Here is a 15,617-nt window from a genome sequence, read left to right on the forward strand (position 1 = left end):
AAAATGAAAGAAGAAGAAACCAAGCATTTCCGGGTCGATGAGAATGGAATACTTTGGTTCAAAGATCCACTCATGGTCCCGAAAGACCGTGAGTTACGAAATCAAATCTTATCTGAAGCTCATTCATCCAAATTGTCTATCCATCCTGGTAGCAGCAAGATGTATCAGGATCTGAAACCCCTATTTTGGTGGACAAAGATGAAAAAGGAGATCGCTGCTTTTGTCGCTCGTTGTGACAATTGTTGTCGTGTAAAGGTTGTTCACATGAAAGCTGGTTTACTTCAACCCTTGTCAATTCCTGGTTGGAAATGGGAAGAAATCAGCATGGATTTCATCGTTGGACTCCCAACTTCTGTTAAGGGTTACGACTCCATCTGGGTGATTGTAGATCGCTTGACTAAGGTTGCTCGTTTTATTCCAGTCCGAACTGACTATCGTCCACATCAATATGCAGAGTTGTACTTTGAGCACATTGTCCGTCAGTATGGTGTGCCTCGGACTATTGTATCAGATCGTGGACCATAGTTCACTGCTCATTTTTGGGAGTGTTTGCATGAGCAGATTGGTACTCACTTGGTCCGTAGTTCTGCTTATCATCCCCAAACGGCAGGTCAAACTGAAAGGGTCAACCAAATCCTAGAAGATATGTTGAGGGCATGTGCTCTCTCTTCAAAGGGTTGTTGGGTTAAGTGGTTGCCATTAGCTGAGTTCTCCTACAACAATAGTTATCAGGAGAGTATCAAGATGGCTCCATTTGAAGCCCTGTATGGTCGAAAGTGTCGAACCCCGTTGAATTGGGTAGAAGCCGGAGAGAGAAGGTTTTATGGCATCGATTTCGTGAACGAAGTAGAGCAGCAAGTCCGTACCATCCAGCAACATCTGGAAGCTGCTCAAGCTCGTCAGGAAAGTTATGCTGATAAGAGAAGGAAGCCGATTGAATTTGCAGTCGGTGACCATGTGTATATCAAGGTGTCTCCAATGAAGGGTGTACAAAGGTTCGGAGTCAAGCGAAAGCTTGCACCTCGTTATGTGGGACCCTATCGGATTCTCGAAAGAAAAGGGGATGTGGCGTACAAAGTTCGACTCCTAGTTGGGCTTCGGGCTATTTTCCCTGTCTTCCACGTATCACAATTGAAGAAGCGCCTTCGTGTTCCAGAGGAACGAGTGGAAGTTTGGGATATCAAGTTGAAGTCAGACTTGATGTATGAAGAGAAACCTGTGGCGGTTCTTGACCGCAAGGAAAGGGTGACTCGTAATCATGTGGTTAAGTTCTATAAAGTGTTGTGGAGTAACCACGGGGAAGAAGATGCCACTTGGGAGATGGAGGATTATTTAAAAGAAGTTTACAAAACATTCTTCGAAAATCAGTAAGCTTTCAAATCTCGAGACGAGATTTTTGTAAGGGGGGAGGGCTGTAACACCCCAGTGTTATGGTTGCATAAATCACATGCATAACATAAGCATCATCTTCTACTCAAGCATGTCATGATCATCATCTACCTTGAGCCATGTGTGTATATGCAAAAAAGTGTTTTAAATTGCTTAAATAGGCTCCCTATGCTTATGCTTGAGTGAACCATGCTTGTGTTTGTGTGCTATGCCTTGTTAAATAGTTTATCTTTGCTTAACTTAACCTTGGGAACAATGTTCATGTTGGTCACTTCCCCAAAATAATCACTTAAGTCATACTTATACAAATAGGCTCTAGAAACCTCTTTTGCTTAGGCTTTTGAAAAGTGTTTCATAAAATGTTTGCATGTCAAAACTTTCTACAGAAAAGTTGTAGAAAATTTTATAAGGAACAAAAGTTGTTTTATGGCCATCTCATGAAAATGATCACAACTAGCTCAAACTTGACCCACAAGGCAGATTTGGGGCTGTTTCCAACACTTAGAAAATTTTCTAAGTCTGGAATCGCTGCAGTTTGCTCGAGGGGGTATTGTTCATCCTCCAGTTTGAATTCTAGGCTGAATCAAACTATGATATTGTAAGCAATGTTGGAGTATTCATGTAGCTCTCCAGCATAGAGCAATTAGCCAGCAAAATCATCAAGTGGTTTAGGAGATAATCGCGCTGCAAGTTTGGGTTTCAGTCGGTGATCACGTCGCCTGAATCAGAGCCGAGCTCGCCGTCGTGGATGTCCAGAGCGACACCTGTCCGCCAGATGGCGCCCGTACGCCGGCGATGGCCCCACTCGTTAGGCTGTCGACGTTGGCATGGACGCCACGGCGCCCCGCACTCGCTCAGCGCCCGTCCATTCTCCTCCTTCCTCTCTCTCTCGCGCGCTCGCTCTGGCGGAAACGCCGTCGCCATTGCCACCGAGAGCTTCGCCAGCTCCTCGCGCCTTCGTCTCTGCGCCTTGCTTCGCCTTCGAGCGTCTCCAAGTTTGCCTCGAGCTCCTCCATCTTCTCCACCCATCGGTTGGACGAGATCTCCCTGAGGTGAGCGGCATTTCGCAAGTTCTTCGTCGTCGGGTTCGCGGCCGTCGCGACACCGATTCCGGCGAACCTCGCGGCTGCTCCACCCTTGCTTCCTTTCTTCTCTTTGGGTAGCGTTAGGATCTGCTTAGGTCTTGGCGTCGGTCCACGCCATGCCATTCCGGCCGAAACCTCACCGTCGCGCGAGAACACGGTCGCCGCACCGCCGTGCTCATCGCCGACGAGCACCCCGCACGTGAGCAGGCTCACCGGAGCCGTTAGGGTTAGGCATTCCTACCTAGAAAGCTCCGCGTTAACTCACTGATGCTTAAGCCACCCTTCCCCGATGCTCTACCGGTCGGAGATGGCCGGCGTAAGCCGAGGTAGCTCCGCCGTGCCGCCATGGCCGACGGCGACCCCTCTCCGTAGACGAAACCCTAGCGCCACCTACCTCCATCGATGCGGAATCACTCCAGGAGCACGCTGGTGCCCTTGGATCCGCCAGAAAAGCTCACCGTCGGCGAGCATTTGCCGGCGAAGGTGTCCTCTGTTCTCGGTGTCACTGACGCGCGGATCCCGACTGTCGGTGACTCAACGGTCTCCTCCTTCCTTTTATTCAAATCTTGATTTTTGGCTTTCTTGCAAAAATCATATCTCCTGTTGAGATGGCTAGTTTTTAATAAAAATATAAAATGAACCATGTTTTCTGGGAAAAATATTTATTAGGATTTAATCTTGTGGTTCATGCATAAATTCATATCTCTTGCTATACTGCTTATTTTGCTATGAAATTTTTATGGTAGTCTCTGTGTGATACTGGAGTGCTATGATAAATATTTCATGATTTTGGGAGTACTGCAGCTTTGATATGTAATTTATGTTTGAGATTTGGCTTGTTTCCTTAATTAAATCATATAAAATAATTGGTGCTTATGCTGGTGCTCTACTTTGGTGGTAAACTTGTTTATGGTATTCATAATATGTAAATAATCTGAAATCTGTTGTTTGACACCATATAAGTCATGTTTCTGAATTTATGAAATACACACCTTGTCACATATTAAATGTATATCTTTAATTTGGTATGTGCAATTGCTCTGAAATTTTTATGGTGATGCTTTGATGCTATACTTGGGCTTCTGTAATTTTTGTAGATTTTTCTGAGCACTTTTATTAGTATCTTGTAATTATGCCCCTTTCTAGAATTAAAGTAATAAATGCCTTGTTAGTAAATATTTGGAGGTTATCATATGATGTTCTGGATATCTTGTGGTGTGCTTGTGCTCATAAGCCATGTGGTTGGCATTGTTTATGTTTTGGTTATGTCAACAAATAATTAATTAAAGGGTTAAAGGCTGTTCTGGACAGCAAGGAAGTAATTCAACTTTTACTTGTTGATAACTTGGTTTTCTGGGAGGCTTGTCTAAACCAAAGTTGTTGTAAACTTTATGAACTAGCTGTGGTTTAATTTTGGGGTCATTTGGCCTAGTAGTTTAGAAGTTATAGCTGTTCCAAGTTGGGGTTCCAGAAATAGGTGTTCTCTGTTTTTCTTGGACAGAACCTAGAACTTTGTTTAAAAGACATGGTTAACCTATGAATATTGCTGTGATGTTAAAAGATGATTTGTAGATAATTTCATAAACTTTCCAGAATGTCTTCACTTAAGTTTGTTGGATCCTTGTAGCAACAGTTATGGTCTATTTATTGAGCTGTTCTGTTTTGTGTTGCTTGCTGCTTATAGGTTGACTTGCCTAATTTGTTAATTCATGTGGTTTTCCTTTGTGAGTTAAATTAGAAGTTACTCCGTAAATGAGTGCCCAGTGAGTTTGTCAATGTATCAAGCATTCATCCTTCATTATGCACATCTTCTTATTCGTTGAGCATGCAATAGGTGCATCGGACGCGACCGCTTCCTACGAGCTCCAAGCGAACCCCGAAGGCCAGGAGGGCAGCCAGGAGGTGGAGGTCCAGCCAGTCGGACTCGAGGAGCCCGAAGAAGAAGTTGAGTGCCCGAACCATGAACCAGCCTCGTTCGTGAAAGGCAAGCCCCGGAGCGTTCTAAGTCTCCCTTTAATTTCGAAAGTCTACTTACTATGTTATATCTATTGCTGCATTAATTATAGGAGTTGTGATGAGACCTTTGCTGCATTTTACTCCATCCTTGTCCAGATAACTCACCACACCTTGGTTATAGAGTTAGGATCGAGTAGCAGCTTAGCCATGCTTAATCGGTAGAAGTCGGGTGATTTCCTGTCACCTGCGCGATGTAGGGTTGTGTCGGATCACGGTTGTCTATATGTGCTATCGTGGGTGGAACCTGATTAATTTAACTTAAGCCGGGCGGAGTTTTACAAGTTGGTAGTAACTCCGTCTGTGGCAGCTAAGGACCGACCGTTATACGTCCTCTTGTCATGTTGAACGCATGCCTAACACTTAGTTGGCCGGATAACTCGTTCCGACCGCGAAGCCGTGTAATACGACTCAGGCCGGAAGGTCGATAAGTATAAAGTGCGCACTACCGGAGGAAGTGCGGTGTGCGGGGGACCATTGGCGTAAGTCCAAAGGCAGGTGAGTTAAAATTCCTGACCTCCCTGGCAGAGTGGTAGCCCTGGGAGTGCGGCGTTTATCGGAACTGCGATTCCAGAGTCGTATCAAAGGTGACCCGTTGGCTCTCCGGCAGGGGAAGCTTGGGTGAGTGATGGGAATACCCCTCCAGCTGGATAGGAATACGATTCGAATCGCCGTCTCTCCCGGTTAGTGAGAACTTGACAGAGCAGCGGCAAACGTAGCATTCACTAATGAACTTGGTTCATGATAATTATGATAGCAAGGAAGAACATACGATGAACTTGATATGGTTATTATTGCTTGTAATAATCAAGTGAAGTGCTTTAGTACAGATGCTAATCTAGTGGTAGGCTGATGATGAATAAATATGATGCTCTCACAAAATTTAGTTATAATACAAGCTTTTGGCAAATGTCGAGTCAACCAGCTCTAATTGATATTAGCCTTGCATGATCCTTGGTGTCTTTTATGTTTTACTAGACGGGTAAGTCTAGCTGAGTACAATCTCATACTCAGGGTTTATTTTCCCACCTGTTGCAGATGACATCTTTTATGGCAGCTTCTGCAAGACCTGTCTCCATCCCGCTGGGGATGAGGACTAACCGTTGGGCACAGTTCTCTAACAAACTCGTACCTGTTGCTTTTGGAAGGATGGTGTAGACTCTGGCAATAACAAGAACATGTGAACTGAACTTTGGAAAGTGTGTGTAATTATTTTGCTTCCGCTACTTCGAACATGTGTTGTAATAACTTAATAACTCTGATGTGGTGCCGCTTCGACGGCAATGAATGACTATGTAACATTCGCTGTGTTGTGCTGAATTATTACGATCTTGGTTTGTTGCAAGTTGGTTTGAAGTCCTTCGTGATTTCAATTGACTACCGAGATTATATGGGCTCAAGTTTGGAAACTTGATTGCTTGTCGATCGTTTCTACACTTGAACTCTTATAGTTTGATCGGTTCTGTGACACAACTGATGTTCTCGCAGTCGTGTTAGCACGACTCACAGATGCTCGGCGTGATCTTGCTCATTCTCTGATTAGACCAGAATGTCGTCAATGAACACCACAACAAACTTGTCTAACTCGGGCATGAAGACCGAGTTCATCAGATACATAAAGTATGCAGGAGCATTTGTCAACCCAAAGGACATGACAAGATACTCATACAACCCATATCTGGTGGAAAAAGCAGTCTTCGGTATATCTTGCGGACGGATCTTGATTTGGTGATACCCGGACCGCAAATCTATCTTAGAAAACACTCTTGCCTTGGACAACTAATCAAACAAGATTTCCATCCTTGGCAAGGGATACTTATTTTTAATCATTACCGCATTGAGTGGACGATAGTCCATGCACATGCGCAGCGATTGATCCTTCTTTTTCACAAACAACACTGGACAACCCCATTCCGATGAACTTGGCCGAATGAAACCTTTATCCAGCAACTCCTTTAGTTGATTCTTTAACTCAGCGAGCTCATTGGGCGGCATCTGGTACGGTCTCCTAGAGATGGGTGTTGTACCTGGTATCAACTCTCTTGCAAACTCTACTTCCGTATCTGGGGGAAGTCCTTGCAATTCTTCGGGAAAAACATCAGGAAACTCACAGACCACTGGGATTCATGGCAAAGGAACCACTTGCATAACACAAGAGGTGCTAGCAAAGTCAAACCGATGAGGCAGAGTACCCTTCAAAGAAATATTCATATCTTACAATGTACAGATCCAAATACCACGAACATTGGTCGAGATGTGCTTTACTAAGTCATCTAGGAGGTGTAAAATTTGAGCTTCATTGGACTTCTAGATGGCTACCAGATTTCAATTTTTCCACCACTGCTGCATGCTAAAAACTGCTGCACTATAGCTGACAGGATCTACTCCAAAACTGAAGTATCCCTTATCCATTTTTCATGAGATTTTTACAGAATCTTCAATGATAAGTGCACAGCATGCATATCACATTTCAAGCCATTCCAAATAGATTTGACCACTCAAACTCAGACTTCATCTCAGCTAGCTCAGTTTTCAATATTGACAGATTTCAAGCAATTAAGCTATACTTCTTCAAATTGAATCAAACTTGAAATCAACTTTGATTGAATACTTTCACAAGACATATATCCCTTAAATTCACTTACTCAAAGTCATGTTACAAAATTATCTAACTCAAGTCAATACAAACTTGATTACTAAGCATTTAATCCATTCAATCATCTTATAGCAAGAACCATTGCATATATATCCAATTCAATCAACTCATATGCACTCAAATGAATTAGATCAACAAAGATATACCTTGGTTAGCTCATGACCATACATAAAGAAAGCTTTTACTTCAATCATTTGCAAGCCATCAAATAATCCAATAAATCACCACAACTTGAATATGACACTTGTATGTTGTAGCACATTTGGACTTCACTAACTTGTCATGGCACTGGGATAGGATATGAAATAAGTTTCAATACTTGACTCAATCATATGATGAACAATATAAGATCAATTGAATCAAGCCTCCAATGCCGATGGTACCTACACACATTCGTCCACTTTTTGATGGTACCCAAACTAGTTTGGGTCCTCTCAAGTTAGGTGCAACATACTTAGGTGATGCCTTAGTATGAGTAGCGGGATGTGGGTGAGGCAAAGTGTCCATCATTATTTTACTCAAAGCACTTGATGTGGGTGAGGTCTTTCAATGATCTTGATTTTCCACCTCCCCTTCTCGTCTTCTTCTTCATTATCCCCATGTCACTACCATCTTCATGGTAGATCTTGACTTGAGCTTGGGGCTTCTTTTCTTGCTCAACTTGTGGCTTTCGTTGAGGCTTCACTTGATGCTTCACCAATTACTTGGTTAGGAATATTGAGGTGAGATGACCCTAAGTGCGGCACTTGAAGCATTTGAAATGCTTGAGCCTCTCTTTTTCTTTCATCTTCTTGAGCTTCTCAATATTTGGGCAACCATTTCTATGGTGTCCCGCTCCATGGCAATGATAGCACATGGTATGAGAAAGCTTCTTTTGGTGGATCTCCTTTATCTTCTTTTCTTGCTTTCTCTCGCCCTTTGTCATCTTGTTCTTGAAGCCAAGGCCACACTTGTCACCATAGTTTCTTTGAGTCTTCAATATGAGCTCAAAGGTAACTTTTGAGTAGTAGCACCTGTTGATGGTCCTTAAGTATCAAATTTAATTATCAAATAAACAAAGAAAAGGATCCAAATGAAATCAACATCTAGACTTAGGGTTTTATCTGACAGAATTCCACGAGTTTTGGTGTTTGTCTATTTCTGTAGGGGGTTATCAGGAAATATGGAAGAAAGGCCCACACGTCGGGATTACATAGAGATATTAACGTACCGCGCAATTATCTTACATCTAGAAGACTCCAGAAGCCACGGGAACGAAGCAGAGGCAGAACGGAGCCTGGCCCAGGGCGCCCGCCCCCTGTTGGCATCCAATCAGAACTCTCTTTCGGGATTACGCTCCACCGACCTAAAGGATCAAGGATAAGCGTTCAATCAATGTCGGTTTGATCCGACGGCCCATATTCACTTGGAAGGACTATAAAACCAGACCCCCTGGCCCCTGGAGGAGAGGACCTCTCAACCCTAATTCATTATTCATTAGGGAGAAGAAGCCTAGAGCCACCACATCAATTAGATATCTAGATTAGCATAGATACAAAGGATTAGAACTAGAAGGAGTCAATCTTTGATTGGTTTCCGGATCTGTCAAGAGGATTCTTGGTAATTCTCTATTGTTCTTCAATTGTTCATCTTTGTTCTTCGATATTATGAATATAACTTTGTTCTACTTCAATATATTGATTATGACTTTGCTCTACTTGTTTATATTCACAATTATATTGTTCCTAGTTTATCATAGTTATATACTTGGCTTAGTTAGATTGGATCTATATACATGTTAGGATCGTATAGCGTTTATCCATCGGATCCATGGGTAAATGATAGATATTGTGTAGGCGTGGAGCTTATACCGTATTTATCTGCGATTGTACCCTATATGCCAGATCGCGGGGTAGTTCGTGGTAGTGATAGCTCCATTGATTCTTATATAGTCCCGCTCTCGTGTATTGGGCTGGCAGAGCAACATTATTACAGGGGAGTGATTACGATGTTTCTCATATTCCTTGCTAATATCACTATGCATGGGCGTAGTCCTGTCTCACAATGATTGCTAAGTATAATTGCACTAACTATGATATGCTAGACTGTATAGTTAAGAATAACTTAGGAAATATTCTTGTAGTTTATCCTAGTTCCATGCTAATGACTTGCTAGAATATCTAATTGAGGCGCTTATCATATTTATATGTGACTAAGTTATGCTGATCAGATTAGTTATCTTTGTCACTATTCATTACTTCATATATCATTTATGTGACACTTATCCCTGTATGACAGAGTTAGATAAATGTTCTCAATTATACATGCAATGATAGATACTCAATCTTATATTCCATTCTATAATCAACATTGATGATTACTAATCCCTTCCCAGTGGTAAAAATATAAAAAACGATACCTGGAATACTTCCCGGTTAAAATGCTACATCAGTATTAATCTATGCGCTTGCAGATCACATTTGTTATTTATTTGTATGAACAATTGCATATTTCAATATCGCGTCTCTCATGTCATGCTGGGGATGAGAACTTGGCTTAAGTGGTATGAGGGATAGGTTTGACATTTTTGGCACCATTATCAGAATTAGAGAACTAAGTCTACTTTTGGTAATGACATTAAGAATACCCAACAGCACCTCACCAACTTGTTGCTAATTTTTTCACTTATTCACTGAGCTCATTGTTCTCCTTCAAAAGGTTAGTCTCACAAGACATAGAAGTAGAGCAAGCGTCTAAAAGTGAAGAACATGGCATAGAGAGTAAATCATCACAAGAGGTGGATACATGCTTCTTTTCTACATCATAAGGGTTAGTAACAAAATGTGATCGATCATTGGACCCAAGTGATGAGCTCTCACTAGTTTTAATTTCTTTATTAGAAATCTTCTTAGTGAGAAAAACATGGTCTTGTACCAAGTTATCATGAGCAACACAAAGTTCCTCATGAGTCAATTTTAGCTACTCATGTGAACAAGTAGTAACATAAAGTAGATGCTTTTGTTGTTCACATGTGGTCTTTAGAAATGAGTTTTCATTTCCTAATTTCAATGTTTTAGCTTTCTCATTTTCTAAAGACATGGTCATGCTAGTATTTGGCTTGAGTGCAGAAGTTCTACATCTCAGGCTTCTTCTAGCTGATCTAGAGTGTCCTCTTGGAAGGTCTTGTTGCTTTTTTCATCATAAGCTTTTACCCTCGGGGCACCATACTCAGTTCATATTTACACTATCTTTTCAGGGTGTATCGACCACGACTGGGACATCATCGGTAACTTGTCCCGCACCGAATACTCTTACTCTTGATAGACTTTTGGAAGTATTTTTCCTTCCTTTATATTCAACTAATAATACATTTATGCTTTACATGCGCCCTGCAGCAACAAACCAGTGCATCGGCAAGAGCTCAAGATGTTCATTCATCGGGTGCCGATGCGCCCCGCCAGCAGCCACCAACGCCCAAGCCAAGCGCAAAGCCACAAAAGATACCAAGGCCCAACCGAAGCGATAGAAAGCTATACCACTTCTCCCCATCAACCAGCACCTCAGAGTCAAGCCGAACTGGCCAATGTACCCGAACAAACAGTTGATCCATCCAATCAGGGCACATCATCGGTCATCGCTTCTGAGTAGATTACTGTCATTCTTACACAAGGTATATCATCGGCCATCACATTTCAAGAATTCTCTACCAATGAATTTGTAAAGAAACCTTAAGTATCCTCAGTATTAATCGACTTTGCAGTTGAAAATATCCCATCGGTAGACCCAGCCGATCAAGGAACAATTCAAACTGTATCTTCCAGCCAAAGACAAGAGATTGCCTTGAAACAAGTAAGCCATCTGGGTTGACCGATCTGAATTATCCACACTTGTCCCCAACTAACTCTTCTCTTTTCTGGTTTTCAGTAACAAGACTCCCCTGATAGCTTATTCTCTTTTGCCATCGACATCTCTGATGACGAAGGAGAAGAAGCAAGCTCCTTACTGGCGCTCGGGGCCGTATCGGCAGAAGTTAAATCAAAGCTGGAAGATCTATTACAAAATATAGCTCAGCTAGTGGACAATTCGGATCTAGTGAAAGTTAACTTCAAAGCAATCCACGGTCAAGTCCCTGCCAATGTCGAGGAAGCGCTCTTTCAAGCTGCCAATCTGGAGAGTCGCCAACTTCAATATCAAAAGTCCACTGAATGTCTTGCCGACAGAGCTGCCCAAGCTCAGCTCAAAGAAGAGATGCTACAAGTGAAGTTCGTTGCCGATGAGAAGCACAAAAGCATTGGCAATTTGCAAGTTTCATGCGCAGAATTGAAGCAAAAGATTGCAGATCTGTCAGCAAAGAGAGAAGCTCTGCTAGCTAAACTCAAGCAAGTCAAAGAAGCACTGACTCAGGCTAAGCAAGAAAAAAGCTAGCTGCCCGATATGATCAAGGGCCTTCAGCAAGAACGGGATGTTCAAGCCCGCAAAGCCCTGCTAATGAAGAAGAAGCTCAAGCTAGTGGAGGGCTCAGCCGATGATGATACCAAAGAGATAGAGGAAGCCAACCAGATTCGCCTGTGTGCGATATCGACTATCCAGTCTTTGCTAAACTCATAAATTTCTTCATCGGCAGTATGTTGCACCAGTACTCTTAAAAACACTAATATTTTGTCCAGCCGATAGAATTGTTATCGGCACCTAAACTTTCATGCGTCAACCCAATTACTTGGGTAGTCTTCTTTGAATACTTTTCATTTAACGCTCTGGGAAATTCAACCCGTTCGAGGGTTTCTAGGATATATGAATTGCTAGGAGTAGATCGACCTATCCGATAGGGTCCTTTCCAACTAGGAGACCATTTACCAAACTTTGAACTTTTAGTTCCAATTGGTAAAATCAACTTCCAAACTAACTCTCCATCAACAAATTCTTTAGTTTTTACCTTTTTATCATACCACCTGGCTATTCTCTTCTTATTTTCCTCAATACTAACTAAAGCTTTCAACCGATGACCTGCTAAATCTTCCATCTCATCCTTCATTAGAACATCATAATCATCAACAGTTAACTGATCTTGAGAGAATATCCACCTAGAGCCAATTTTAATTTCCCAATGTAGCACCGCATCATGTCCATATCCAACTAATAAGGTGACACTTTAGTTGCACCATGACACACCATCCGATATGACCAAAGGGCCTCATTTAACACTATATGCCATCGCCTAGGGTTTTCCTCAACTTTACGATTAATGAGTTTAATGATCCCTTTGTTAGAAGTTTTAGCCTGCCCATTAGCTTGAGCATAATAAGGAGAATAATTTAAAACTTTAATCCCCATATCAATTGTGAATTCATCAAATTCTCCTGATGTAAACATAGTACCCTGATCGATAGTGATCATTTGAGGAATACCGAATCGGTAAACAATATGTTCCTTTACAAAATCAATCATATTGGCTGATGTCACCTTTTTTAATGCAATGGCTTCAACCCACTTAGTGAAATAATCAGTGGCAACAAGTATAAACTTATGCGCTTTGCTTAATGGTGGATAAATCTAACTGATAAGATCAATAGCCCATCTTCGGAATGACCAAAGTTTAATGATAGCATTCATGGCCGATGTATGCGCTCTTTGAATATTACCAAACCTTTTCCATCCTTGGCACCATTTGAAATATTTAAAACAATCTTCTAGAAATAGTTGCCCAAAAATATCCATTCCATCTGATCATCCACTTGATTTTGAAAGCCGATTGATGTGCTCCATGTTGACGGTTCTTAAGTATCAATTTTAATTATCAAATAAACAAGAGAAAAGACCAATATGCAAACAACACCTAGAATTAGGGTTTGATCTGACAGAATTCCACGAGTTTTGTTGTTTATCTGTTTCTACAGGGGGTTATCAGGAAATAAGGAAGAAAGGCCCACATGTCGGGATTACATAGAGATATCAACGCACCGCGCAAATTTCTACCATCTAGAAGACTCCAGAAGCCACGAGAACGAAGCAGAGGCCGAACGGGGCCTGGCCCAGGGCGCCCGCCCTAGGGACCAGGGCGCCCACCCCCCTCTGGAGTCCAATCAGGACTCTCTTTCGGGATTACGCTCCACTGACCTAAAGGATCAAGGATAACCATTCAATCAATGTCGGTTTGATCCAACGGCCCTCGTTCACCTGGGGGGACTATATAAGCAAACCCCCTGGCCCCTAGAGGAGACAGAAGTTCATCAAAGAGTTGAGAGGAGCCCTCGAAGGAATACCTCTCTTCTAAATAGACTTAGGGCTTAGCATCCAACGTGAGTAGAATTAGATCTTCTAGTTTCTACTAGATTGAGAGAGATTGAGTGGAGGTGTAGATCGGAGGAAGCCCGGCCTGTCGGTGTCTACTCCGAGGTTGTACCTACGGGATCAAGTTCTCCTAACCCGAAGCTTGCTCCTAGGATTCTTCAGTATTTCGACTTCTAAATTCTAGTAAGTTCTTGTTTTATTGTTCTTTGGTTTATGAGTTTACTTTAATCTCTTCGTGTAGAGTTTAGAGTAATCATCTCTAGCGTAGACATGGTGTTTGGGCTAGGATACTCATAGATATCCCCTGACTAGCTGGACCATGGTAGTAGCGAGGAACATGACATTTCCAAGTTACCTTTGCAAACCATATCTCGTTAGCAGGAAGGATAGGGTTTATAGGTGCGGGTTGAACATCCTCTGTGGTGTCTAGATTCCATAAGCTTCCCCAATAGAACAGTAGATCATCCTTACCAAGGTTAGAAAGAGATTACGGTTGTAGTCTTGTCTATATATCACTCACATCGAGAAACATTCTTTGTAGCCTAAAGGTTAGTAGTAATAGACTGGGTTAGTTAGATGCACTCTTTCTCCTAGTGGTAAAAATATAAATACGATACTCTGGATAACCTCCCGGGTGAAGTGCTCACCGAAATCGTGCGCTTGCGGATCAATTCCTTATTGTGTTCCCAAATATCAACAAGCATTTCTGGTGCCGTTGCTGGGGAGAAAGACGGTTTGCTGAGATAACCTTAAGTCTTACTACTAGCTTCTATCTATACTTTTATCTTTTCTTATCTTTTATATTCTTTATGTAATTTCTTTATTCCTACCTTATGGAAAACCAAGATTCTAAATCAATCTACCAATTTGCAACACCTTCGGAAACTGACCTTTTACCATGGGAGTCATCACAGCCTATCCAAACATCCCAGTATAGGTTAAGTTCCAGGTTGATTGCCATGATTCAAAACCTATCTTTTTCAGGAAAGGAACACGAAAACCCTTACCTTGATATTAGAGATTTTGAGCAAACATGTGATTGTCTTCGCATTGAAGGCATTTCTGATAAAACTTTACGTTGGAAGCTTTTTCCTTTTTCTTTAAGGGGAGAAGCTAGACAATGGTATAATCAGAAGGTAAGTCAACAACGAGGTGAATGGGGAGTTTTACGAGCCAACTTTTGTCTAGATTTTTATTCCCTTGACCGTATCGGTGACCTTAGACTCAAAGTCCTATCTTTTAAACAAAAAGATAATGAAACTTTGGGAAAATCCTGGAAACGTTTTTCTGATCTTTTAGAATCTGGTCCAAACCTTAATCTTGAAGACCCTGTTCTTTTATTTCACTTTTTTCGAGGTCTTCAGAAAGATCATAAACAAATGCTACATACAATGTCTAGAGGTTCTTTCTTTCGCATCCCTACTGATGATGCTGGAGTGATCCTAGATAGAATCCTAGAAGCTGAGATGGATAATACCCTTCATGATGAAACCCAGGAAGCCAAAGTAGACACTCTGCCAAATTCTCCATCTACTTTAGGTATCCCAAGTTCTGAGCCACAAAAGGAAGAAATTTCACCACCTGATTTCATGCTGGATATAGAATCTGATCTTTTTGCTGATTTCGAAACATCTTAAACTACCATTCTATTAACAGACCCCAAAACGACCATTTTAGCATTTGTTTGCCGACTGAACATCAATTGAGAGAGCTTATCTCAGTCATGAGTAGCGAGTGGTTGGAGGAGTCAGAGCTTTCCTCTGATGTGATCCGTTTGGACACACCCTCTATAACTATACGCTGTGCTTATGATTCTGATCGATTTGATGCTCTCTATAATCCTGTTGTGGGGATCAACATTATGTCCAAATCTTTTGCACTTAAATTATTTAGAAATTTGGTTTTAACTCCCACAACAAGGGTCATAAAGGAATCTACGGGACGATTAGTGCCCAGTCTTGGAATTATTAATGTCCTACCTTTATTGGTAGAAGGCTCCATGGTTCATTTGAAATTTTATATCATTGATACATGGGACTTCGACCTGTTGATAGGACAACCTTTTAGAAGACTCCTTTATGAAGGTCATACTGGAAAGCTACACATTTCTTTTTGAAAAACTTTTAAATTTCCCATAACAATTTCTCACTCCTTAAATAATAAGGCCGAGTCATATCTTTTGCCTGATCCTATGGAGGAGGTAAAGG

This window comes from Sorghum bicolor, chromosome 8, assembly GCF_000003195.3.
Source record: "Sorghum bicolor cultivar BTx623 chromosome 8, Sorghum_bicolor_NCBIv3, whole genome shotgun sequence".
In the NCBI taxonomy this organism is placed as follows: domain Eukaryota; kingdom Viridiplantae; phylum Streptophyta; class Magnoliopsida; order Poales; family Poaceae; genus Sorghum; species Sorghum bicolor.